The sequence below is a fragment of the Opisthocomus hoazin genome, chromosome 17 (genome assembly GCF_030867145.1).
Source record: "Opisthocomus hoazin isolate bOpiHoa1 chromosome 17, bOpiHoa1.hap1, whole genome shotgun sequence".
Lineage (NCBI taxonomy): Eukaryota > Metazoa > Chordata > Aves > Opisthocomiformes > Opisthocomidae > Opisthocomus > Opisthocomus hoazin.
In genome coordinates, this window is record NC_134430.1 from 21,520,263 (window position 1) to 21,545,313 (window position 25,051).

A 25,051-nucleotide genomic window follows, 5' to 3' on the forward strand; every position below is an offset into this window, starting at 1 on the left:
CTGAAAATGCGAACGTCTGCAGATAGATCGCAGCCAGAAAGAGCTAGCCTGGAAAGCTGTTGCTCAACCTCATCTGCCCATGGCACTGCTCGCACAGAGGCACAGAGACTGGGGCTGCTTGCTTGTCTTGCCACCTCAAACTTCTAACGTGTTTTTGGGGGTCCAGGCCGGGCGTATCCGGCAGCCCTGCTCCGAAAATGCGAACGTCTGCAGATAGCTCGCAGCCAGAAAGAGCTAGCCTGGAAAGCTGTTGCTCAGCCTCATCTGCCCATGGCACTGCTCGCACAGAGGCACAGAGACTGGGGCTGCTTGCTTGTCTTGCCACCTCAAACTTCAAACGTAGCTGAAGCGGTTCGTGCCATTTGCCTCCGGCAGCCCTGCTCTGAAAATGCGAACGTCTGCAGATACCTCGCAGCCAGAAAGAGCTAGCCTGGAAAGCTGTTGCTCAGCCTCATCTGCCCATGGCACTGCTCGCACAGATGCACAGAGACTGGGGCTGCTTGCTTGTCTTGCCACCTCAAACTTCAAACGTAGCTTAGGTAGTCCGGGACACACGAATCCGGCAGCCGTGCTCTGAAAATGCGAACGTCTGCAGATAGCTCGCAGCCAGAAAGAGCTAGCCTGGAAAGCACTTGCACAGCCTCATCTGCCCATGGCACTGCTCGCACAGAGGCACAGAGACTGGGGCTGCATGCTTGTCTTGCCACCTCAAACTTCAAACGTATATTTGGGGGTCCAGGCTGGGTGCATCCGGCAGCCCTGCTCCGAAAATGCGAACGTCTGCAGATAGCTTGCAGCCAGAAAGAGCTAGCCTGGAAAGCTGTTTCTCAGCCTCATCTTCCTATGGCACTGCTCGCACAGAGGCACAGAGACTGGGGCTGCTTGCTTGTCTTGCACCCTCAAACTTCAGACGTACCTTTGGGGGTCCTTGCTTGTGGCCTCTTGCAGGCGTGCTCCGAAATTGTGAACATCTGCAGATAGCTCGCAGCCAGAAAGAGCTAGCCTGGAAAGTTGTTGCTGAGCCTCATCTGCCCATGGCACTGCTCGCACAGAGGCACAGAGACTTGGGCTGCTTGCTTGTCTTGTCACCTCAAACTTCAAATGTAACTTAGGCAGTCCGGGACAGACGAATCCAGCAGCCCTGCTCTGAAAATGCGAACGTCTGCAGATAGCTCGCAGCCAAAAAGAGCTAGCCTGGAAAGCACTTGCTCAGCCTCATCTTCCCATGGCACTGCTCGCACAGAGGCACAGAGACTGGGGCTGCTTGCTTGTCTTGCCACTTCAAACTTCAAACGTATATTTGGGGGTTCAGGCTGGGCGCATCAGGCAGCACTGCTCTGAAAATGCAAACGTCTGCAGATAGCTCGCAGGCAGAAAGAGCTAGCCTGGAAAGCTGTCGCTCAGCCTCATCTGCCCATGGCACTGCTCGCACAGAGGCACAGAGACTGGGGCTGCTTGCTTGTCTTGCCACCTCAAAATTAAAATTTTTTTTTGGGAGTCCGTGCAGGGGGATCCGGCAGCCCTGCTCCGAAAATGCGAACTTCTGCAGATAGCTCGCAGCCAGAAAGAGCTAGCCTGGAGAGCTGTTGCTCAGCCTCGTCTGTCCATGGCACTGCTCTCACAGATGTACAGAGACTGGGGCTGCTTGCTTGTCTTGCCACCTCAAACTTCAAACGTAGCTGAAGCCGTTCGTGCCATCTGGCTCAGGAATCCCTGCTATGAAAATGCGAACGTCTGCAGATAGATCGCAGCCAGAAAGAGCTAGCCTGGAAAGCTGTTGCTCAACCTCATCTGCCCATGGCACTGCTCGCACAGAGGCACAGAGACTGGGGCTGCTTGCTTGTCTTGCCACCTCAAACTTCTAACGTGTTTTTGGGGGTCCAGGCCGGGCGTATCCGGCAGCCCTGCTCCGAAAATGCGAGCTTCTGCAGATAGCTCGCAGCCAGAAAGAGCTAGCCTGGAAAGCTGTTGCTCAGCCTCATCTGCCCATGGCACTGCTCGCACAGAGGCACAGAGACTGGGGCTGCTTGCTTGTCTTGGCACCTCAAACTTCAAAAGTATCTTATGTAGTCCGGGACAGACGAATCCGACAGCCCTGCTCTGAAAATGCGAACGTCTGCAGATAGCTCACAGCCAGAAAGAGCTAGCCTGGAAAGCTGTTGCTCAGCCTCATCTGCCCATGGCACTGCTTGCACAGAGGCACAGAGACTGGGGCTGCTTGCTTGTCTTGCCACCTCAAACTTCAAAAGTCTCTTAGGTGGTCCAGGCTGGACGCCTCCGGCAGCCGTGCTATGGAAATGCGAACGTCTGCAGATAGCTCGCAGCCAGAAAGAGCTAGCCTGGAAAGCACATGCTCAGCCTCATCTTCCCATGGCACTGCTCGCACAGAGGCACAGAGACTGGGGCTGCTTGCTTGTCTTGCCACTTCAAACTTCAAACGTATATTTGGGGGTTCAGGCTGGGCGCATCAGGCAGCACTGCTCTGAAAATGCAAACGTCTGCAGATAGCTCGCAGGCAGAAAGAGCTAGCCTGGAAAGCTGTCGCTCAGCCTCATCTGCCCATGGCACTGCTCGCACAGAGGCACAGAGACTGGGGCTGCTTGCTTGTCTTGCCACCTCAAAATTAAAATGTATTTTTGGGAGTCCGTGCAGGGGGATCCGGCAGCCCTGCTCCGAAAATGCGAACTTCTGCAGATAGCTCGCAGCCAGAAAGAGCTAGCCTGGAGAGCTGTTGCTCAGCCTCATCTGTCCATGGCACTGCTCTCACAGATGTACAGAGACTGGGGCTGCTTGCTTGTCTTGCCCCCTCAAACTTCAAACGTAGCTGAAGCCGTTCGTGCCATCAGGCTCAGGAATCCCTGCTATGAAAATGCGAACGTCTGCAGATAGCTCACAGCCAGAAAGAGCTAGCCTGGAAAGCTGTTGCTCAACCTCATCTGCCCATGGCACTGCTCGCTCAGAGGCACAGAGACTGGGGCTGCTTGCTTGTCTTGCCACCTCAAACTTCAAACGTAGTTTAGGTAGTCCAGGATGAACGCCTGCGGCAACCCTGCTCTGAAAATGCAAACGTCTGCAGATAGCTCTCAGGCAGAAAGAGCTAGCCTGGAAAGCACTTGCTCAGCCTCATCTGCCCATGGCACTGCTCGCACAGAGGCACAGAGACTGGGGCTGCTTGCTTGTCTTGCCACCTCAAACTTCAAACGTCTCTTAGGTAGTCCAGGCTGGACGACTCCGGCAGCCGTGCTCTGGAAATGCGAAGGTCTGCAGATAGCTCGCAGCCAGAAAGAGCTAGCCTGGAAAGCACTTATTCAGCCTCATCTGCCCATCGCACTGCTCGTACAGAGGCACAGAGACTTGGGCTGCTTGCTTGTCTTCCCACCTCAAAATTCAAACGTAGATTTGGGGGTCCAGGCCGGACGCCTCCGTCAACCCTGCTCCGAAAATGCGAACGTCTGCAGGTAGCTCGCAAGCAGAAAGAGCTAGCCTGGTAACCTGTTGCTCAGCCTCATCTGCCCATGGCACTGCTCGCACAGAGGCACAGAGACTGGGGCTGCTTGCTTTTCTTGCCACCTCAAACTTCAGACGTAACTTTTGGGGTCCTTGCTTGTGGCCTAGGGCAGGCGTGCTCCGAAAATTTGAATATCTGCAGATAGCTCGCAGCCAGAAAGAGCTATCCTGGAAAGCTGTTGCTGAGCCTCATATGCCCATGGCACTGCTCGCACAGAGGCACAGAGACTGGGGCTGCTTGCTTGTCTTGCCACCTCAAACTTCTAACGTGTTTTTGGGAGTCCAGGCCGGGCGTATCCGGCAGCCCTGCTCCGAAAATGCGAACGTCTGCAGAACCCTCGCAGCCAGAAAGAGCTAGCCTGGAAAGCACTTGCTCAGCCTCATCTGCCCATGGCACTGCTCGCACAGAGGCACAGAGACTGGGGCTGCTTGCTTGTCTTGCCACCTCAAACTTCAAACGTAGCTGAAGCGGTTCGTGTCATCTGCCTCCGGCAGCCGTGCTCTGAAAATGCGAACGTCTGCAGATAGCTCGCAGGCAGAAAGAGCTAGCCTGGAAAGCTGTTGCTCAGCCTCATCTGCCCATGGCACTGCTCGCACAGATGCACAGAGACTGGGGCTGCTTGCTTGTCTTGCCACCTCAAACTTCAAACGTAGCTTAGGTAGTCCGGGACAGACGAATCCGGCAGCCCTGCTCCGAAAATGCGAACGTCTGCAGATAGCTCGCAGCCAGAAAGAGCTAGCCTGGAAAGCACTTGCACAGCCTCATCTGCCCATGGCACTGCTCGCACAGAGGCACAGAGACTGGGGCTGCTTGCTTGTCTTGCCACCTCAAACTTCAAGCGTAGATTTGGAGTTCGGGGCTGGGCGACTCCGGCAGCTCTGCTCCGAAAATGCGAACGTCTGCAGAAACCTCGCAGGCAGAAAGAGCTAGCCTGGAAAGCTGTTGCTCAGCCTCATCTGCCCATGGCACTGCTCGCACAGAGGCACAGAGACTGGGGCTGCTTGCTTGTCTTGCCACCTCAAACTTCAAACGTAGCTGAAGCCGTTCGTGCCATCCGGCTCAGGCATCACTGCTCCGAAAATGCGAACGTCTGCAGATAGCTCGCAGCCAGAAAGAGCTAGCCTGGAAAGCACTTGCACAGCCTCATCTGCCCATGGCACTGCTCGCACAGACGCACAGAGACTGGGGCTGCTTGCTTGTCTTGCGACCTCAAACTTCAAAAGTAGCTTATGTAGTCCGAGACAGACGAATCCGGCAGCCATGCTCTGAAAATGCGGACGTCTGCAGATAGCTCACAGCCAGAAAGAGCTAGCCTGGAAAGCTGTTGCTCAGCCTCATCTGCCCATGGCACTGCTCGCACAGAGGCACAGAGACTGGGGCTGCTTGCTTGTCTTGCCACCTCAAACTTCAAACGTAGCTTAGGTAGTCCAGGCTGAACGCCTCCGGCAACCCTGCTCTGAAAATGCAAACGTCTGCAGATAGCTCTCAGGCAGAAAGAGCTATCCTGGAAAGCTGTTGCTGAGCCTCATATGCCCATGGCACTGCTCGCACAGAGGCACAGAGACTGGGGCTGCTTGCTTGTCTTGCCACCTCAAACTTCTAACGTGTTTTTGGGAGTCCAGGCCGGGCGTATCCGGCAGCCCTGCTCCGAAAATGCGAACGTCTGCAGATAGCTCGCAGCCAGAAAGAGCTAGCCTGGAAAGCACTTGCTCAGCCTCATCTGCCCATGGCACTGCTCGCACAGAGGCACAGAGACTGGGGCTGCTTGCTTGTCTTGCCACCTCAAACTTCAAACGTAGCTGAAGCGGTTCGTGTCATCTGCCTCCGGCAGCCGTGCTCTGAAAATGCGAACGTCTGCAGATAGCTCGCAGGCAGAAAGAGCTAGCCTGGAAAGCTGTTGCTCAGCCTCATCTGCCCATGGCACTGCTCGCACAGATGCACAGAGACTGGGGCTGCTTGCTTGTCTTGCCACCTCAAACTTCAAACGTAGCTTAGGTAGTCCGGGACAGACGAATCCGGCAGCCATGCTCTGAAAATGCGAACGTCTGCAGATAGCTCGCAGCCAGAAAGAGCTAGCCTGGAAAGCACTTGCACAGCCTCATCTGCCCATGGCACTGCTCGCACAGAGGCACAGAGACTGGGGCTGCTTGCTTGTCTTGCCACCTCAAACTTCAAGCGTAGATTTGGAGTTCGGGGCTGGGCGACTCCGGCAGCTCTGCTCCGAAAATGCGAACGTCTGCAGAAACCTCGCAGGCAGAAAGAGCTAGCCTGGAAAGCTGTTGCTCAGCCTCATCTGCCCATGGCACTGCTCGCACAGAGGCACAGAGACTGGGGCTGCTTGCTTGTCTTGCCACCTCAAACTTCAAACGTAGCTGAAGCCGTTCGTGCCATCCGGCTCAGGCATCCCTGCTCCGAAAATGCGAACGTCTGCAGATAGCTCGCAGCCAGAAAGAGCTAGCCTGGAAAGCACTTGCACAGCCTCATCTGCCCATGGCACTGCTCGCACAGACGCACAGAGACTGGGGCTGCTTGCTTGTCTTGCGACCTCAAACTTCAAAAGTAGCTTATGTAGTCCGAGACAGACGAATCCGGCAGCCATGCTCTGAAAATGCGGACGTCTGCAGATAGCTCACAGCCAGAAAGAGCTAGCCTGGAAAGCTGTTGCTCAGCCTCATCTGCCCATGGCACTGCTCGCACAGAGGCACAGAAAATGGGGCTGCTTGCTTGTCTTGCCCCCTCAAACTTCAAACGTAGATTAGGGGGTCCAGGCTGGGCGCATCCGGCAGACCAGCTCCGAAAATGCGAACGTCTGCAGATAGCTCTCAGGCAGAAAGAGCTTGCCTGGAAAGCTGTTGCTCAGCCTCATCTGCCCATGGCACTGCTCGCACAGAGGCACAGAGACTGGGGCTGCTTGCTTGTCTTGCCACCTCAAACTTCAAACGTAGCTTAGGTAGTCCAGGCTGAACGCCTCCGGCAACCCTGCTCTGAAAATGCAAACGTCTGCAGATAGCTCTCAGGCAGAAAGAGCTAGCCTGGAAAGCTGTTGCTCAGCCTCATCTGCCCATGGCACTGCTCGCACAGAGGCACAGAGACTGGGGCTGCTTGCTTGTCTTGCCACCTCAAACTTCAAACGTCTCTTAGGTGGTCCAGGCTGGACGCCTCCGGCAGCCTTGCTCTGAAAATGCGAACGTCTGCATATAGCTCGCAGCCTGAAAGAGCTAGACTGAAAAGCACTTGCTCAGTCTCGTTTACCCATGGCACTGCTCACACAGGGGCACAGAGACTGTGGCTGCTTGCTTGTCTTGCCACCTCAAACCTCAAAAGTAGCTGAAGCGGTTCGTGCCATCGGCCTCCGGCATCCCTGCTCTGAAAATGCGAACGTCTGCAGATAACTCGCAGCCAGAAAGAGCTAGACTGGAAAGCTGTTGCTCAGCCTCATCTGTCCATGGCACTGCTCGTACAGAGGCACAGAGACTGGGGCTGCTTGCTTGTCATGCCACCTCAAACTTCAGACGTAACTTTGGTGGTCCTTGCTTGTGGCCTCTGGCAGGCGTGCTCCGAAAGCGTGAACGTCTGCAGATAGCTCGCAGGCAGAAAAAGCTAGCCTGGAAAGCTGTTGCTCAGCCTCATCTGCCCATGGCACTGCTCGCACAGAGGCACAGAGACTGGGGCTGCTTGCTTGTCTTGCCCCCTCAAACTTCAAACGTAGCTGAAGCCGTTCGTGCCATCTGGCTCAGGCATCCCTGCTCTGAAAATGCGAACGTCTGCAGATAGCTCGCAGCCAGAAAGAGCTAGCCTGGAAAGCTGTTGCTCAGCCTCATCTGCCCATGGCACTGCTCGCACAGAGGCACAGAGACTGGGGCTCCTTGCTTGTCTTGACACCTCAAACTTCAAAAGTAGCTTATGTAGTCCGGGACAGACGAATCCGGCAGCCATGCTCTGAAAATGCGGACGTCTGCAGATAGCTCGCAGCCAGAAAGAGCTAGCCTCGAAAGCACTTGCACAGCCTCATTTGCCCATGGCACTGCTCGCACAGAGGCACAGAGACTGGGGCTGCTTGCTTGTCTTGCCACCTCAAACTTCAAATGTAGATCTGGGGGTCCAGGCTGGGTGCATCCGGCAGCCCTGCTCCGAAAATGCGAACGTCTGCAGATAGCTCTCAGGCAGAAAGAGCTAGCCTGGAAAGCACTTGCCCAGCCTCACCTGCCCATGGCACTGCGCTCGCACAGAGGCACAGAGACTGGGGCCTGCTTGATTGTCTTGCCACCTCAAACTTCAAACTTAGTTTTGGAGGTTCAGGCTGGGCGCCTCAGGCAGCCCTGCTCTAAAAATGCGAACGTCTGCAGATAACTATCAGGCAGAAAGAGCTAGCCTGGAAAGCTGTAGCTCAGCCTCATCTGCCCATGGCACTGCTCGCACAGAGGCACAGAGACTGGTGCTGCTTGCTTGTCTTGCCATCTCCAACTTCAAACGTAACTGAGGTGGTACATGCCGCGATACTCAGTCAGCCCTGCTCCGAAAATGCGAACGTCTGCAGATAGCTCGCAGGCAGAAAGAGCTAGCCTGGAAAGCTGTTGCTCAGCCTCATCTGCCCATGGCACTGCTCACGCAGAGGCACAGAGACTGGGGCTGCTTGCTTGTCTTGCCACCTCAAACTTCAAATGTTTCTTAGGGGGTCCGTGTAGGGGGCCTCCGGCAGCCCTGCTTTGAAAATGCGAACGTCTGCAGATAACTCGCAACCAGAAAGTGCTAGCCTGGAAAGCTGTTGCTCAGCCTCATCTGCCCATGCAACTGCTCGCACAGAGGCACAGAGACTGGGGCTGCTTGCTTGTCTTGCCCTCTCAAACTTCAAACGTACCTAGGTTGTTCGTGCCAGGGGCCTCCGTCAGCCCTGCTCTGAAAATGCGAACGTCTGTAGATAGATCGCAGCCAGAAAGAGCTAGCCTGGAAAGCTGTTGCTCAGCCTCATCTGCCCATGGCACTGCTCGCACAGAGGAACAGAGACTGGGGCTGCTTGCTTGTCTTGCCACCTGAAACTTCAAACGTAGCTGAAGCCGTTCTTGCCATCTGGCTCAGGCATCACTGCTCCGAAAATGCGAACGTCTGCAGATAGCTCGCAGGCAGAAAGAGCTAGCCTGGAAAGCTGTTGCTCAGCCTCATCTGCCCATGGCACTTCTCGCACAGAGGCACAGAGACTGGGGCTGCTTGCTTGTCTTGCCACCTCAAACTTCAAAAGTAGCTTATGTAGTCCGAGACAGACGAATCCGGCAGCCATGCTCTGAAAATGCGGACGTCTGCAGATAGCTCACAGCCAGAAAGAGCTAGCCTGGAAAGCTGTTGCTCAGCCTCATCTGCCCATGGCACTGCTCGCACAGAGGCACAGAAAATGGGGCTGCTTGCTTGTCTTGCCCCCTCAAACTTCAAACGTAGATTAGGGGGTCCAGGATGGGCGCATCCGGCAGCCCAGCTCCGAAAATGCGAACGTCTGCAGATAGCTCTCAGGCAGAAAGAGCTAGCCTGGAAAGCTGTTGCTCAGCCTCATCTGCCCATGGCACTGCTCGCACAGAGGCACAGAGACTGGGGCTGCTTGCTTGTCTTGCCACCTCAAACTTCAAACGTAGCTTAGGTAGTCCAGGCTGAACGCCTCCGGCAACCCTGCTCTGAAAATGCAAACGTCTGCAGATAGCTCTCAGCCAGAAAGAGCTAGCCTGGAAAGCTGTTGCTCAGCCTCATCTGCCCATGGCACTGCTCGCACAGAGGCACAGAGACTGGGGCTGCTTGCTTGTCTTGCCACCTCAAACTTCAAACCTAGCTTAGGTGGTCCAGGCTGGACGCCTCCGGCAGCCTTGCTCTGAAAATGCGAACGTCTGCATATAGCTCGCAGCCTGAAAGAGCTAGACTGAAAAGCACTTGCTCAGTCTCGTTTACCCATGGCACTGCTCACACAGGGGCACAGAGACTGTGGCTGCTTGCTTGTCTTGCCACCTCAAACCTCAAAAGTAGCTGAAGCGGTTCTTGCCATCGGCCTCCGGCATCCCTGCTCTGAAAATGCGAACGTCTGCAGATACCTGGCAGCCAGAAAGAGCTAGACTGGAAAGCTGTTGCTCAGCCTCATCTGTCCATGGCACTGCTCGTACAGAGGCACAGAGACTGGGGCTGCTTGCTTGTCATGCCACCTCAAACTTCAGACGTAACTTTGGTGGTCCTTGCTTGTGGCCTCTGGCAGGCGTGCTCCGAAAGCGTGAACGTCTGCAGATAGCTCGCAGGCAGAAAAAGCTAGCCTGGAAAGCTGTTGCTCAGCCTCATCTGCCCATGGCACTGCTCGCACAGAGGCACAGAGACTGGGGCTGCTTGCTTGTCTTGCCCCCTCAAACTTCAAACGTAGCTGAAGCCGTTCGTGCCATCTGGCTCAGGCATCACTGCTCTGAAAATGCGAACGTCTGCAGATAGCTCGCAGCCAGAAAGAGCTAGCCTGGAAAGCTGTTGCTCAGCCACATCTGCCCATGGCACTGCTCGCACAGAGGCACAGAGACTGGGGCTCCTTGCTTGTCTTGCCACCTCAAACTTCAAAAGTAGCTTATGTAGTCCGGGACAGACGAATCCGGCAGCCATGCTCTGAAAATGCGGACGTCTGCAGATAGCTCGCAGCCAGAAAGAGCTAGCCTCGAAAGCACTTGCACAGCCTCATTTGCCCATGGCACTGCTCACGCAGAGGCACAGAGACTGGGGCTGCTTGCTTGTCTTGCCACCTCAAACTTCAAATGTTTCTTAGGGGGTCCGTGTACGGGGCCTCCGGCAGCCCTGCTCCGAAAATGCGAACGTCTGCAGATAACTCGCAACCAGAAAGTGCTAGCCTGGAAAGCTGTTGCTCAGCCTCATCTGCCCATGCAACTGCTCGCACAGAGGCACAGAGACTGGGGCTGCTTGCTTGTCTTGCCCTCTCAAACTTCAAACGTACCTAGGTTGTTCGTGCCAGGGGCCTCCGTCAGCCCTGCTCTGAAAATGCGAACGTCTGTAGATAGATCGCAGCCAGAAAGAGCTAGCCTGGAAAGCTGTTGCTCAGCCTCATCTGCCCATGGCACTGCTCGCACAGAGGAACAGAGACTGGGGCTGCTTGCTTGTCTTGCCACCTGAAACTTCAAACGTAGCTGAAGCCGTTCGTGCCATCTGGCTCAGGCATCACTGCTCCGAAAATGCGAACGTCTGCAGATAGCTCGCAGGCAGAAAGAGCTAGCCTGGAAAGCTGTTGCTCAGCCTCATCTGCCCATGGCACTTCTCGCACAGACGCACAGAGACTGGGGCTGCTTGCTTGTCTTGCCACCTCAAACTTCAAAAGTAGCTTATGTAGTCCGAGACAGACGAATCCGGCAGCCATGCTCTGAAAATGCGGACGTCTGCAGATAGCTCACAGCCAGAAAGAGCTAGCCTGGAAAGCTGTTGCTCAGCCTCATCTGCCCATGGCACTGCTCGCACAGAGGCACAGAAAATGGGGCTGCTTGCTTGTCTTGCCACCTCAAACTTCAAACGTAGATTAGGGGGTCCAGGCTGGGCGCATCCGGCAGCCCAGCTCCGAAAATGCGAACGTCTGCAGATAGCTCTCAGGCAGAAAGAGCTAGCCTGGAAAGCTGTTGCTCAACCTCATCTGCCCATGGCACTGCTCGCACAGAGGCACAGAGACTGGGGCTGCTTGCTTGTCTTGCCACCTCAAACTTCAAACGTAGCTTAGGTAGTCCAGGCTGAACGCCTCCGGCAACCCTGCTCTGAAAATGCAAACGTCTGCAGATAGCTCTCAGCCAGAAAGAGCTAGCCTGGAAAGCTGTTGCTCAGCCTCATCTGCCCATGGCACTGCTCGCACAGAGGCACAGAGACTGGGGCTGCTTGCTTGTCTTGCCACCTCAAACTTCAAACCTAGCTTAGGTGGTCCAGGCTGGACGCCTCCGGCAGCCTTGCTCTGAAAATGCGAACGTCTGCATATAGCTCGCAGCCTGAAAGAGCTAGACTGAAAAGCACTTGCTCAGTCTCGTTTACCCATGGCACTGCTCACACAGGGGCACAGAGACTGTGGCTGCTTGCTTGTCTTGCCACCTCAAACCTCAAAAGTAGCTGAAGCGGTTCTTGCCATCGGCCTCCGGCATCCCTGCTCTGAAAATGCGAACGTCTGCAGATACCTGGCAGCCAGAAAGAGCTAGACTGGAAAGCTGTTGCTCAGCCTCATCTGTCCATGGCACTGCTCGTACAGAGGCACAGAGACTGGGGCTGCTTGCTTGTCATGCCACCTCAAACTTCAGACGTAACTTTGGTGGTCCTTGCTTGTGGCCTCTGGCAGGCGTGCTCCGAAAGCGTGAACGTCTGCAGATAGCTCGCAGGCAGAAAAAGCTAGCCTGGAAAGCTGTTGCTCAGCCTCATCTGCCCATGGCACTGCTCGCACAGAGGCACAGAGACTGGGGCTGCTTGCTTGTCTTGCCCCCTCAAACTTCAAACGTAGCTGAAGCCGTTCGTGCCATCTGGCTCAGGCATCCCTGCTCTGAAAATGCGAACGTCTGCAGATAGCTCGCAGCCAGAAAGAGCTAGCCTGGAAAGCTGTTGCTCAGCCACATCTGCCCATGGCACTGCTCGCACAGAGGCACAGAGACTGGGGCTCCTTGCTTGTCTTGCCACCTCAAACTTCAAAAGTAGCTTATGTAGTCCGGGACAGACGAATCCGGCAGCCATGCTCTGAAAATGCGGACGTCTGCAGATAGCTCGTAGCCAGAAAGAGCTAGCCTCGAAAGCACTTGCACAGCCTCATTTGCCCATGGCACTGCTCGCACAGAGGCACAGAGACTGGGGCTGCTTGCTAGTCTTGCCACCTCAAACTTCAAACGTAGCTGAAGCGGTTCGTGCCATCTGCCTCCCGCATGTCAGCTCTGAAAATGCGAACATCTGCAGAAAGCTCGCAGGCAGAAAGAGCTAGCCTGGAAAGCTGTTGCTCAGCCTCATCTGCCCATGGCACTGCTCGCACAGAGGAACAGAGACTGGGGCTGCTTGCTTGTCTTGCCCCCTCAAACTTCAAACGTAGCTGAAGCCGTTCGTGCCATCTGGCTCAGGCATCACTGCTCCGAAAATGCGAACGTCTGCAGATAGCTCGCAGGCAGAAAGAGCTAGCCTGGAAAGCTGTTGCTCATCCTCATCTGCCCATGGCACTTCTCGCACAGACGCACAGAGACTGGGGCTGCTTGCTTGTCTTGCAAATTCCAACTTCAAACGTATATTTGGGGATCCGTGCAGTGCGTCTCCGTCAGCCCTGCTCTGAAAATGCAAACGTCTGCAGATAGCTCGCAGCCAGAAAGAGCTAGCCTGGAAAGCTGTTGCTCAGCCTCATCTGCCCATGGCACTGCTCGCACAGAGGCACAGAGACTGGGGCTGCTTGCTTGTCTTGCCACCTCAAACTTCAAAAGTCTCTTAGGTGGTCCAGGCTGGACGCCTCCGGCAGCCGTGCTCTGGAAATGCGAACGTCTGCAGATAGCTCGCAGCTAGAAAGAGCTAGCCTGGAAAGCTGTTGCTCAGCCTCATATGCCCATGGCACTGCTCGCACAGAGGCACAGAGACTGGGGCTGCTTGCTTGTCTTGCCACCTCAAACTTCAAACGTAGCTTAGGTAGTTTGGGAGAGACGAATCCGGCAGCCTTGCTGTGAAAATGCGAACGTCTGCAGATAGCTCGCAGCCTGAAAGAGCTAGCCTCGAAAGCACTTGCACAGCCTCATTTGCCCATGGCACTGCTCGCACAGAGGCACAGAGACTGGGGCTGCTTTCTTGTCTTGCCACCTCAAACTTCAAATGTAGATTTGGGGGTCCCGGACGGGCGTATCCGGCAGCCCTGCTCTGAAAATGCGAATGTCTGCAGATAGCTCGCAGGCAGAAAGAGCTAGCCTGGAAAGCTGTTTCTCAGCCTCATCTGCCCATGGCACTGCTCGCACAGAGGCACAGAGACTGGTGCTGCTTGCTTGTCTTGCCATCTCAAACTTCAAACGTAACTCAGGTGGTACATGCCGCGATACTCAGTCAGCCCTGCTCCGAAAATGCGAACGTCTGCAGATAGCTCGCAGGCAGAAAGAGCTAGCCTGGAAAGCTGTTGCTCAGCCTCATCTGCCCATGGCACTTCTCGCACAGACGCACAGAGACTGGGGCTGCTTGCTTGTCTTGCAAATTACAACTTCAAACGTATATTTGGGGATCCGTGCAGTGCGTCTCCGTCAGCCCTGCTCTGAAAATGCAAACGTCTGCAGATAGCTCGCAGCCAGAAAGAGCTAGCCTGGAAAGCTGTTGCTCAGCCTCATCTGCACATGGCACTACTCACGCAGAGGCACAGAGACTGGGGCTGCTTGCTTGTCTTGCCACCTCAAACTTCAAATGTTTCTTAGGGGGTCCGTGTAGGGGGCCTCCGGCAGCCCTGCTCTGAAAATGCGTACGTCTGCAGATAACTCGCAACCAGAAAGTGCTAGCCTGGAAAGCTGTTGCTCAGCCTCATCTGCCCATGGCACTGCTCGCACAGAGGCACAGAGACTGGGGCTGCTTGCTTCTCTTGCCATCTCCAACTTCAAACGTAACTCAGGTGGTACATGCCGCGATACTCAGTCAGCCCTGCTCCGAAAATGCGAACGTCTGCAGATAGCTCGCAGGCAGAAAGAGCTAGCCTGGAAAGCTGTTGCTCAGCCTCATCTGCCCATGGCACTTCTCGCACAGACGCACAGAGACTGGGGCTGCTTGCTTGTCTTGCAAATTCCAACTTCAAACGTATATTTGGGGATCCCTGCAGTGCGTCTCCGTCAGCCCTGCTCTGAAAATGCAAACGTCTGCAGATAGCTCGCAGCCAGAAAGAGCTAGCCTGGAAAGCTGTTGCTCAGCCTCATCTTCCCATGGCACTGCTCACGCAGAGGCACAGAGACTGGGGCTGCTTGCTTGTCTTGCCACCTCAAACTTCAAATGTTTCTTAGGGGGTCCGTGTAGGGGGCCTCCGGTAGCCCTGCTCTGAAAATGCGAACGTCTGCAGATAACTCGCAACCAGCAAGTGCTAGCCTAGAAAGCTGTTGCTCAGCCTCATCTGCCCATGGCACTGTTCACACAGAGGCACAGAGACTGGGGCTGCTTGCTAGTCTTGCCACCTCAAACTTCAAACGTAGCTGAAGCGGTTCGTGCCAGCTGCCTCCGGCATCCCTGCTCTGAAAATGTGAACATCTGCAGATAGCTCGCAGCCAGAAATATCTAGCCTGGAAAGCTGTTGCTCAGCCTCATCTGCCCATGGCACTGCTCGCACAGAGGCACAGAGACTGGGGCTGCTTGCTTGTCTTGCCCCCTCAAACTTCAAACGTAGCTGAAGCCGTTCGTGCCATCTGGCTCAGGCATCACTGCTCCGAAAATGCGAACGTCTGCAGATAGCTCGCAGCCAGAAAGAGCTAGCCTGGAAAGCTGTTGCTCAGCCTCATCTGCCCATGGCACTGCTCGCACAGAGGCAGAGAGATTGGGGCTGCTTGCTTCTCTTGCCACCTCAAACTTCAAAAGTAGCTGAAGCGGTTCGTGCCATCTGCCTCCGTCAGCCCTGCTCTGAAAATGCGAACGTCTGCAGATAGCTCGCAGGCAGAAATATCTAGCCTGGAAAGCTGTTGCTCAGCCTCATCTGCCCATGGCACTGCTCGCACAGAGGCACAGAGACTGGGGCTGCTTGCTTGTCTTGCCACCTCAAACTTCAAACGTAGCTTAGGTAGTCCGGGACAGACGAATCCGGCAGCCATGCTCTGAAAATGCGAACGTCTGCAGATAGCTCGCAGCCAGAAAGAGCTAGCCTTGAAAGATGGTGCTCATCCTCATCTGAACATGGCACTGCTCGCACAGAGGAACAGAGACTGGGGCTGCTTGTTTGTCTTGCCACCTCAAACTTCAAATGTATATTTGGGGGGCGTGCAGGTGTGATCCATCAGAACTTCTCCAAAAATGCGAAAGTCTGCAGATAGCTCGCAGGCAGAAAAAGCTATCCTGGAAATGGGTTGCTCAGTCTCATCTCTCCATGGCACTGCTCGCACAGAGGCACAGAGACTGGGGCTGCTTGCTTGTCTTGCAAATTTCAACTTCAAACGTATATCTGGGGATCCGTGCAGTGCGTCTCCGTTAGCCCTGCTCTGAAAATGCAAACGTCTGCAGATAGCTAGAAGCCAGAAAGAGCTAGCCTGGAAAGCTGTTGCTCAGCCTCATCTGCCCATGGCACTGCTCGCACAGAGGCACAGAGACTGGGGCTGCTTGCTTGTCTTGCCACCTCAAACTTCAAATGTTTCTTAGGGGGTCCATGTAGGGGGCCTCCGGCAGCCCTGCTCTGAAAATGCGAACGTCTGCAGATAACTCGCAACCAGAAAGAGCTAGTGTGGAAAGCTGTTGCTCAGCCTCATCTGCCCATGGCACTGCTCGCACAGAGGCACAGAGACTGGGGCTGCTTGCTTGTCTTCCCCTCTCAAACTTCAAATGTACCTAGGTTGTTCGTGCCAGGGGCCTCCGTCAGCCCTGCTCTGAAAATGCGAACGTCTGCAGATAGCTCGCAGCCAGAAATATCTAGCCTGGAATGCTGAGCTCAGCCTCATCTGCCCATGGCACTGCTCGCACAGAGGAACAGAGACTGGGGCTGCTTTCTTGTCTTGCCACCTCAAACTTGAAACGTATCTTTTGGGGGTCCGTGCAAGGGATCTAAGGCAGCCCTGCTCTGAAAATGCGAACGTCTGCAGATAGCTCGCAGCCAGAAAGAGCTAGCCTGGAAAGCGTTGCTCAGACTCATCTGCCCATGGAACTGCTCGCACAGAGGCACAGAGACTGGGGCTGCTTGCTTGTCTTGCCACCTCAAACTTCAAAAGTATCTTAGGTGGTCCGTGCCGGGCGCCTCCGGCAGCCCTGCTCTGAAAATGCTAACGTCTGCAGATAGCTCGCAGGCAGAAAGAGCTAGCCTGGAAAGCTGTTGCTCAGCCTCATCTGCCCATGGCACTGCTCGCACACAGGCACAGAGACTGGGGCTGCTTGCTTATCTAGCCACCTCAAAGTTCAAACGTCTCCTGGGAATGGGGGTTGTCCATGCCAGGCGCCTCCGGCAGCTCTTCTACAAAAATGCGAACGTCTGCAGATAGCTCGCAGCCAGAAAGAGCTAGCCTGGAAAGCTGAGCTCAGCCTCATCTGCCCATGGCACTGCTCGCACAGAGGCACAGAGACTGGGACTGCTTTCTTGTCTTGCCACCTCAAACTTGAAACGTATCTTTTGGGGGTCCGTGCAAGGGATCTAAGGCAGCCCTGCTCTGAAAATGCGAACGTGTGCAGATAGCACGCAGCCAGAAAGAGCTAGCCTGGAAAGCTGTTGCTCAGCCTCATCTGCCCATGGCACTGCTCGCACAGAGGCACAGAAACTGGGGCTGCTTGCTTGTCTTGCCACCTCAAACTTGAAACGGAGATTTGGGCGTCCGTGCAGAGGGCCGCCAGCAGCGGTGCTCTGAAAATGCGAACGTCTGCAGATAGCTCGCAGCCAGAAAGAGCTAGCCTGGAAAGCTGTTGCTCAGCCTCATCTGCCCATGGCACTGCTCGCACAGAGGCACAGAGACTGGGGCTCCTTGCTTGTCTTGCCCCCTCAAACTTCCAAAGTATCTTAGGTGGTCCGTGCCGGACACCTCCGGCAGCCCTGCTCCGAAAATGCGAACGTCTGCAGATAGCTCACAACAAGAAGGAACTAGCATGGAAAGCTGTTGCTCAGCCTCATCTGCCCATGGCACTGCTCGCACAAAGGCACAGAGACTGGGGCTGCTTGCTTGTCTTGCCACCTCAAACTTCAAACGTAGCATTGGGGGTCCTTGCCGGGCACCTCCGGCAGCCCTGCTCTGAAAATGCGAACGTCTGAAGATAGCTCGCAACAAGAAGAAGCTAGCCTGGAAAGCTGTTGCTCAGCCTCATCTGCCCATGGCACTGCTCGCACAGAGGCACAGAGACTGGGGCTCCTTGCTTGTCTTGCCACCTCAAAATTCAAACGTTTATTTGGGAGTTCGTGCAGGGGGCTTCCGGCAGCCCTGCTCCGAAAATGCGAAGGTCTGCAGATAGCTCGCAGCCAGAAAGAGCTAGCCTGGAAAGCTCTTGCTCAGCCTCATCTGCCCATGGCACTGCTCGCACAGAGGCACAGAGACTGGGGCTCCTTGCTTGTCTTGCTCCCTCAAACTTCAAAAGTATCTCAGGTGGTCCGTGCCGGGCGCCTCCGGCAGCCCTGCTCTGAAAATGCGAACGTCTGCAGATAGCTCGCAGCCAGAAAGAGCTAGCCTGGAAAGCTGTTGCTCAGCCTCATCTGCCCATGGCACTGCTCGCACAGAGGCACAGAGACAGGGGCTGCTTGCTTCTCTTGCCACCTCAAAGTTCAAACGTCTCCTGGGAATATGGGGGTTGTCCATGCCAGGCGCCTCCGGCAGCCCTTCTACAAAAATGCGAACGTCTGCAGATAGCTCGCAGCCAGAAATATCTAGCCTGGAAAGCTGTTGCTCAGCCTCATCTGCCCATGGCACTGCTCGCACAGAGGCACAGAGACTAGGGCTGCTTTCTTGTCTTGCCACCTCAAACTTGAAACGTATCTTTTGGGGGTCCGTGCAAGGGATCTAAGGCAGCCCTGCTCTGAAAATGCGAACGTCTGCAGATAGCTCGCAGCCAGAAAGAGCTAGCCTGGAAAGCTGTTGCTCAGCCTCATCTGCCCATGGCACTGCTCGCACACAGGCACAGAGACTGGGGCTGCTTGCTTGTCTTGCCACCTCAAAGTTCAAACGTCTCCTGGGAATGGGGGTTGTCCATGCCAGGCGCCTCCGGCAGCCCTTCTACAAAAATGTGAACGTCTGCAGATAGCACGCAGCCAGAAATATCTAGCCTGGAATGCTGAGCTCAGCCTCATCTGCCCATGGCACTGCTCGCACAGAGGCACAGAGACTGGGGCTGCTTTCTTGTCTTGCCACCTCAAACTTGAAACGTATCTTTTGGGGGTCCGTGCAAGGGATCTAAGGCAGCCCTGCTCTGAAAATGCGAACGTCTGCAGATAGCTCGCAGCCAGAAAGAGCTAGCCTGGAAAGCGTTGCTCAGCCTCATCTGCCCATGGCACTGCTAGCACAGAGGCACAGAGACTGGGGCTCCTTGCTTGTCTTGCCCCCTCAAACTTCAAAACTATCTTAGGTGGTCCGTGCCGGGCGCCTCCGGCAGCCCTGCTCTGAAAATGCGAACGTCTGCAGATAGCTCGCAGCCAGAAAGAGCTAGCCTGGAAAGCTGTTGCTCAGCCTCATCTGCCCATGGCACTGCTCGCACACAGGCACAGAGACTGGGGCTGCTTGCTTGTCTTGCCACCTCAAAGTTCAAACGTCTCCTGGGAATGGGGGTTGTCCATGCCAGGCGCCTCCGGCAGCTCTTCTACAAAAATGCGAACGTCTGCAGATAGCTCGCAGCCAGAAAGAGCTAGCCTGGAAAGCTGAGCTCAGCCTCATCTGCCCATGGCACTGCTCGCACAGAGGCACAGAGACTGGGGCTGCTTTCTTGTCTTGCCACCTCAAACTTGAAACGTATCTTTTGGGGGTCCGTGCAAGGGATCTAAGGCATCCCTGCTCTGAAAATGCGAACGTGTGCAGATAGCACGCAGCCAGAAAGAGCTAGCCTGGAAAGCTGTTGCTCAGCCTCATCTGCCCATGGCACTGCTCGCACAGAGGCACAGAAACTGGGGCTGCTTGCTTGTCTTGCCACCTCAAACTTGAAACGGAGATTTGGGCGTCCGTGCAGAGGGCCGCCAGCAGCGGTGCTCTGAAAATGCGAACGTCTGCAGATAGCTCGCAGCCAGAAAGAGCTAGCCTGGAAAGCTGTTGCTCAGCCTCATCTGCCCATGGCACTGCTCGCACAGAGGCACAGAGACTGGGGCTCCTTGCTTGTCTTGCCCCCTCAAACTTCCAAAGTATCTTAGGTGGTCCGTGCCGGACACCTCCGGCAGCCCTGCTCCGAAAATGCGAACGTCTGCAGATAGCTCACAACAAGAAGGAACTAGCATGGAAAGCTGTTGCTCAGCCTCATCTGCCCATGGCACTGCTCGCACAAAGGCACAGAGACTGGGGCTGCTTGCTTGTCTTGCCACCTCAAACTTCAAACGTAGCATTGGGGGTCCTTGCCGGGCACCTCCGGCAGCCCTGCTCTGAAAATGCGAACGTCTGAAGATAGCTCGCAGCCAGAAAGAGCTAGCCTGGAAAGCTCTTGCTCAGCCTCATCTGCCCATGGCACTGCTCGCACAGAGGCACAGAGACTGGGGCTCCTTGCTTGTCTTGCTCCCTCAAACTTCAAAAGTATCTCAGGTGGTCCGTGCCGGGCGCCTCCGGCAGCCCTGCTCTGAAAATGCGAACGTCTGCAGATAGCTCGCAGCCAGAAAGAGCTAGCCTGGAAAGCTGTTGCTCAGCCTCATCTGCCCATGGCACTGCTCGCACAGAGGCACAGAGACAGGGGCTGCTTGCTTCTCTTGCCACCTCAAAGTTCAAACGTCTCCTGGGAATATGGGGGTTGTCCATGCCAGGCGCCTCCGGCAGCCCTTCTACAAAAATGCGAACGTCTGCAGATAGCTCGCAGCCAGAAATATCTAGCCTGGAAAGCTGTTGCTCAGCCTCATCTGCCCATGGCACTGCTCGCACAGAGGCACAGAGACTAGGGCTGCTTTCTTGTCTTGCCACCTCAAACTTGAAACGTATCTTTTGGGGGTCCGTGCAAGGGATCTAAGGCAGCCCTGCTCTGAAAATGCGAACGTCTGCAGATAGCTCGCAGCCAGAAAGAGCTAGCCTGGAAAGCTGTTGCTCAGCCTCATCTGCCCATGGCACTGCTCGCACACAGGCACAGAGACTGGGGCTGCTTGCTTGTCTTGCCACCTCAAAGTTCAAACGTCTCCTGGGAATGGGGGTTGTCCATGCCAGGCGCTTCCGGCAGCCCTTCTACAAAAATGCAAACGTCTGCAGATAGCTCGCAGCCAGAAAGAGCTAGCCTGGAAAGCTGTTGCTCAGCCTCATCTGCCCATGGCACTGCTCGCACAGAGGCACAGAGACTGGGGCTGCTTTCTTGTCTTGCCACCTCAAACTTGAAACGTATCTTTTGGGGGTCCGTGCAAGGGATCTAAGGCAACCCTGCTCTGAAAATGCGAACGTGTGCAGATAGCACGCAGCCAGAAAGAGCTAGCCTGGAAAGCTGTCGCTCAGCCTCATCTGCCCATGGCACTGCTCGCACAGAGGCACAGAGACTGGGACTCCTTGCTTGTCTTGCCCACTGAAACTTCAAAAGTATCTTAGGTGGTCCGTGCCCGGTGCCTCCGTCAGCCCTGCTCCGAAAATGCGAACGTCGGCAGATAGCTCGCAGGCAGAAAGAGCTAGCCTGGAAAGCTGTCGCTCAGCCTCATTTGCCCATGGCACTGCTCGCACAGAGGCACAGACACTGGGGCTGCTTGCTTGTCTTGCCACCTCAAACTTGAAACGGAGATTTGGGCGTCCGTGCAGAGGGCCGCCAGCAGCGGTGCTCTGAAAATGCGAACGTCTGCAGATAACTCGCACCCAGAAAGAGCTAGCATGGAAAGCGTTGCTCAGCCTCATCTGCCCATGGCACTGCTCGCACAGAGGCACAGAGACTGGGACTCCTTGCTTGTCTTGCCCCTGAAACTTCAAAAGTATCTTAGGTGGTCCGTGCCCGGTGCCTCCTTCAGCCCTGCTCCGAAAATGCGAACGTCGGCAGATAGCTCTTAGCCAGAAAGAGCTAGCCTGGAAAGCTGTCGCTCAGCCTCATCTGCCCATGGCACTGCTCGCACAGAGGCACAGAGACTGGGGCTGCTTGCTTGTCTTGCCACCTCAAACTTGAAACGTATCTTTTGGGCGTCCGTGCAAGGGATCTAAGGCAGCCCTGCTCTGAAAATGCGAACGTCTGCAGATAGCTCTTAGCCAGAAAGAGCTAGCCTGGAAAGCGTTGCTCAGCCTCATCTGCCCATGGCACTGCTCGCACAGAGACACAGAGACTGGGGCTCCTTGCTTGTCTTGCCCCCTCAAACTTCAAAAGTATCTTAGGTGGTCCGTGCCGGGCGCCTCCGGCAGCCCTGCTCCGAAAATGCGAATGTCTGCAGATAGCTCGCAGCCAGAAAGAGCTAGCCTGGAAAGCTGTTGCTCAGCCTCATCTGCCCATGGCACTGCTCGCACAGAGGCACAGAGACTGGGGTGCTTGCTTGTCTTGCCACCTCAAAGTTCAAACGTCTCCTGCGAATGGGGGTTGTCCATGCCAGGCGCCTCCGGCAGCCCTTCTACAAAAATGCGAACGCCTGCAGATAGCTCGCAGCCAGAAATATCTAGCCTGGAAAGCTGAGCTCAGCCTCATCTGCCCATGGCACTGCTCGCACAGAGGCACAGAGACTGGGGCTGCTTGCTTGTCTTGCCACCTCAAACTTCAAACGTATCTTTTGGGGGGCCGTGCAAGGGATCTAAGGCAGCCCTGCTCTGAAAATGCGAAATTCTGCCGATAGCTCGCAGCCAGAAAGAGCTAGCCTGGAAAGCGTTGCTCAGCCTCATCTGCCCATGGCACTGCTGGCACAGAGGCACAGAGACTGGGGCTCCTTGCTTGTCTTGCCCCCTCAAACTTCCAAAGTATCTTAGGTGGTCCGTGCCGGGCGCCTCCGGCAGCCCTGCTCTGAAAATGCGAACGTCTGCAGATAGCTCGCAGCCAGAAAGAGCTAGCCTGGAAAGCTGTTGCTCAGACTCATCTGCCCATGGCACTGCTCGCACACAGGCACAGAGACTGGGGCTGCTTGCTTGTCTTGCCACCTCAAACTTCAAACGTAGCATTGGGGGTCCTTGCCGGGCACCTCCGGCAGCCTTGCTCTGAAAATGCGGACGTCTGAAGATAGCTCGCAACAAGAAGAAGCTAGCCTGGAAAGCTGTTGCTCAGCCTCATCTGCCCATGGCACTGCTCGCACAGAGGCACAGAGACTGGGGCTTCTTGCTTGTCTTGCCACCTCAAAATTCAAACATAGATTTGGGCGTCCGTGCAGAGGGCCGCCAGCAGCGGTGCTCTGAAAATGCGAACGTCTGCAGATAGCTCGCAGCCAGAAAGAGCTAGCCTGGAAAGCTGTTGCTCAGCCTCATCTGCCCATGGCACTGCTCGCACAGAGGCACAGAGACTGGGGCTCCTTGCTTGTCTTGCCCCCTCAAACTTCCAAAGTATCTTAGGTGGTCCGTGCCGGACACCTCCGGCAGCCCTGCTCCGAAAATGCGAACGTCTGCAGATAGCTCACAACAAGAAGGAACTAGCATGGAAAGCTGTTGCTCAGCCTCATCTGCCCATGGCACTGCTCGCACAAAGGCACAGAGACTGGGGCTGCTTGCTTGTCTTGCCACCTCAAACTTCAAACGTAGCATTGGGGGTCCTTGCCGGGCACCTCCGGCAGCCCTGCTCTGAAAATGCGAACGTCTGAAGATAGCTCGCAGCCAGAAAGAGCTAGCCTGGAAAGCTCTTGCTCAGCCTCATCTGCCCATGGCACTGCTCGCACAGAGGCACAGAGACTGGGGCTCCTTGCTTGTCTTGCTCCCTCAAACTTCAAAAGTATCTCAGGTGGTCCGTGCCGGGCGCCTCCGGCAGCCCTGCTCTGAAAATGCGAACGTCTGCAGATAGCTCGCAGCCAGAAAGAGCTAGCCTGGAAAGCTGTTGCTCAGCCTCATCTGCCCATGGCACTGCTCGCACAGAGGCACAGAGACAGGGGCTGCTTGCTTCTCTTGCCACCTCAAAGTTCAAACGTCTCCTGGGAATATGGGGGTTGTCCATGCCAGGCGCCTCCGGCAGCCCTTCTACAAAAATGCGAACGTCTGCAGATAGCTCGCAGCCAGAAATATCTAGCCTGGAAAGCTGTTGCTCAGCCTCATCTGCCCATGGCACTGCTCGCACAGAGGCACAGAGACTAGGGCTGCTTTCTTGTCTTGCCACCTCAAACTTGAAACGTATCTTTTGGGGGTCCGTGCAAGGGATCTAAGGCAGCCCTGCTCTGAAAATGCGAACGTCTGCAGATAGCTCGCAGCCAGAAAGAGCTAGCCTGGAAAGCTGTTGCTCAGCCTCATCTGCCCATGGCACTGCTCGCACACAGGCACAGAGACTGGGGCTGCTTGCTTGTCTTGCCACCTCAAAGTTCAAACGTCTCCTGGGAATGGGGGTTGTCCATGCCAGGCGCCTCCGGCAGCCCTTCTACAAAAATGTGAACGTCTGCAGATAGCACGCAGCCAGAAATATCTAGCCTGGAATGCTGAGCTCAGCCTCATCTGCCCATGGCACTGCTCGCACAGAGGCACAGAGACTGGGGCTGCTTTCTTGTCTTGCCACCTCAAACTTGAAACGTATCTTTTGGGGGTCCGTGCAAGGGATCTAAGGCAGCCCTGCTCTGAAAATGCGAACGTCTGCAGATAGCTCGCAGCCAGAAAGAGCTAGCCTGGAAAGCGTTGCTCAGCCTCATCTGCCCATGGCACTGCTAGCACAGAGGCACAGAGACTGGGGCTCCTTGCTTGTCTTGCCCCCTCAAACTTCAAAACTATCTTAGGTGGTCCGTGCCGGGCGCCTCCGGCAGCCCTGCTCTGAAAATGCGAACGTCTGCAGATAGCTCGCAGCCAGAAAGAGCTAGCCTGGAAAGCTGTTGCTCAGCCTCATCTGCCCATGGCACTGCTCGCACACAGGCACAGAGACTGGGGCTGCTTGCTTGTCTTGCCACCTCAAAGTTCAAACGTCTCCTGGGAATGGGGGTTGTCCATGCCAGGCGCCTCCGGCAGCCCTTCTACAAAAATGCAAACGTCTGCAGATAGCTCGCAGCCAGAAAGAGCTAGCCTGGAAAGCTGTTGCTCAGCCTCATCTGCCCATGGCACTGCTCGCACAGAGGCACAGAGACTGGGGCTGCTTTCTTGTCTTGCCACCTCAAACTTGAAACGTATCTTTTGGGGGTCCGTGCAAGGGATCTAAGGCAACCCTGCTCTGAAAATGCGAACGTGTGCAGATAGCACGCAGCCAGAAAGAGCTAGCCTGGAAAGCTGTCGCTCAGCCTCATCTGCCCATGGCACTGCTCGCACAGAGGCACAGAGACTGGGACTCCTTGCTTGTCTTGCCCACTGAAACTTCAAAAGTATCTTAGGTGGTCCGTGCCCGGTGCCTCCGTCAGCCCTGCTCCGAAAATGCGAACGTCGGCAGATAGCTCGCAGGCAGAAAGAGCTAGCCTGGAAAGCTGTCGCTCAGCCTCATTTGCCCATGGCACTGCTCGCACAGAGGCACAGACACTGGGGCTGCTTGCTTGTCTTGCCACCTCAAACTTGAAACGTAGATTTGGGCGTCCGTGCAGAGGGCCGCCAGCAGCGGTGCTCTGAAAATGCGAACGTCTGCAGATAACTCGCACCCAGAAAGAGCTAGCATGGAAAGCGTTGCTCAGCCTCATCTGCCCATGGCACTGCTCGCACAGAGGCACAGAGACTGGGACTCCTTGCTTGTCTTGCCCCTGAAACT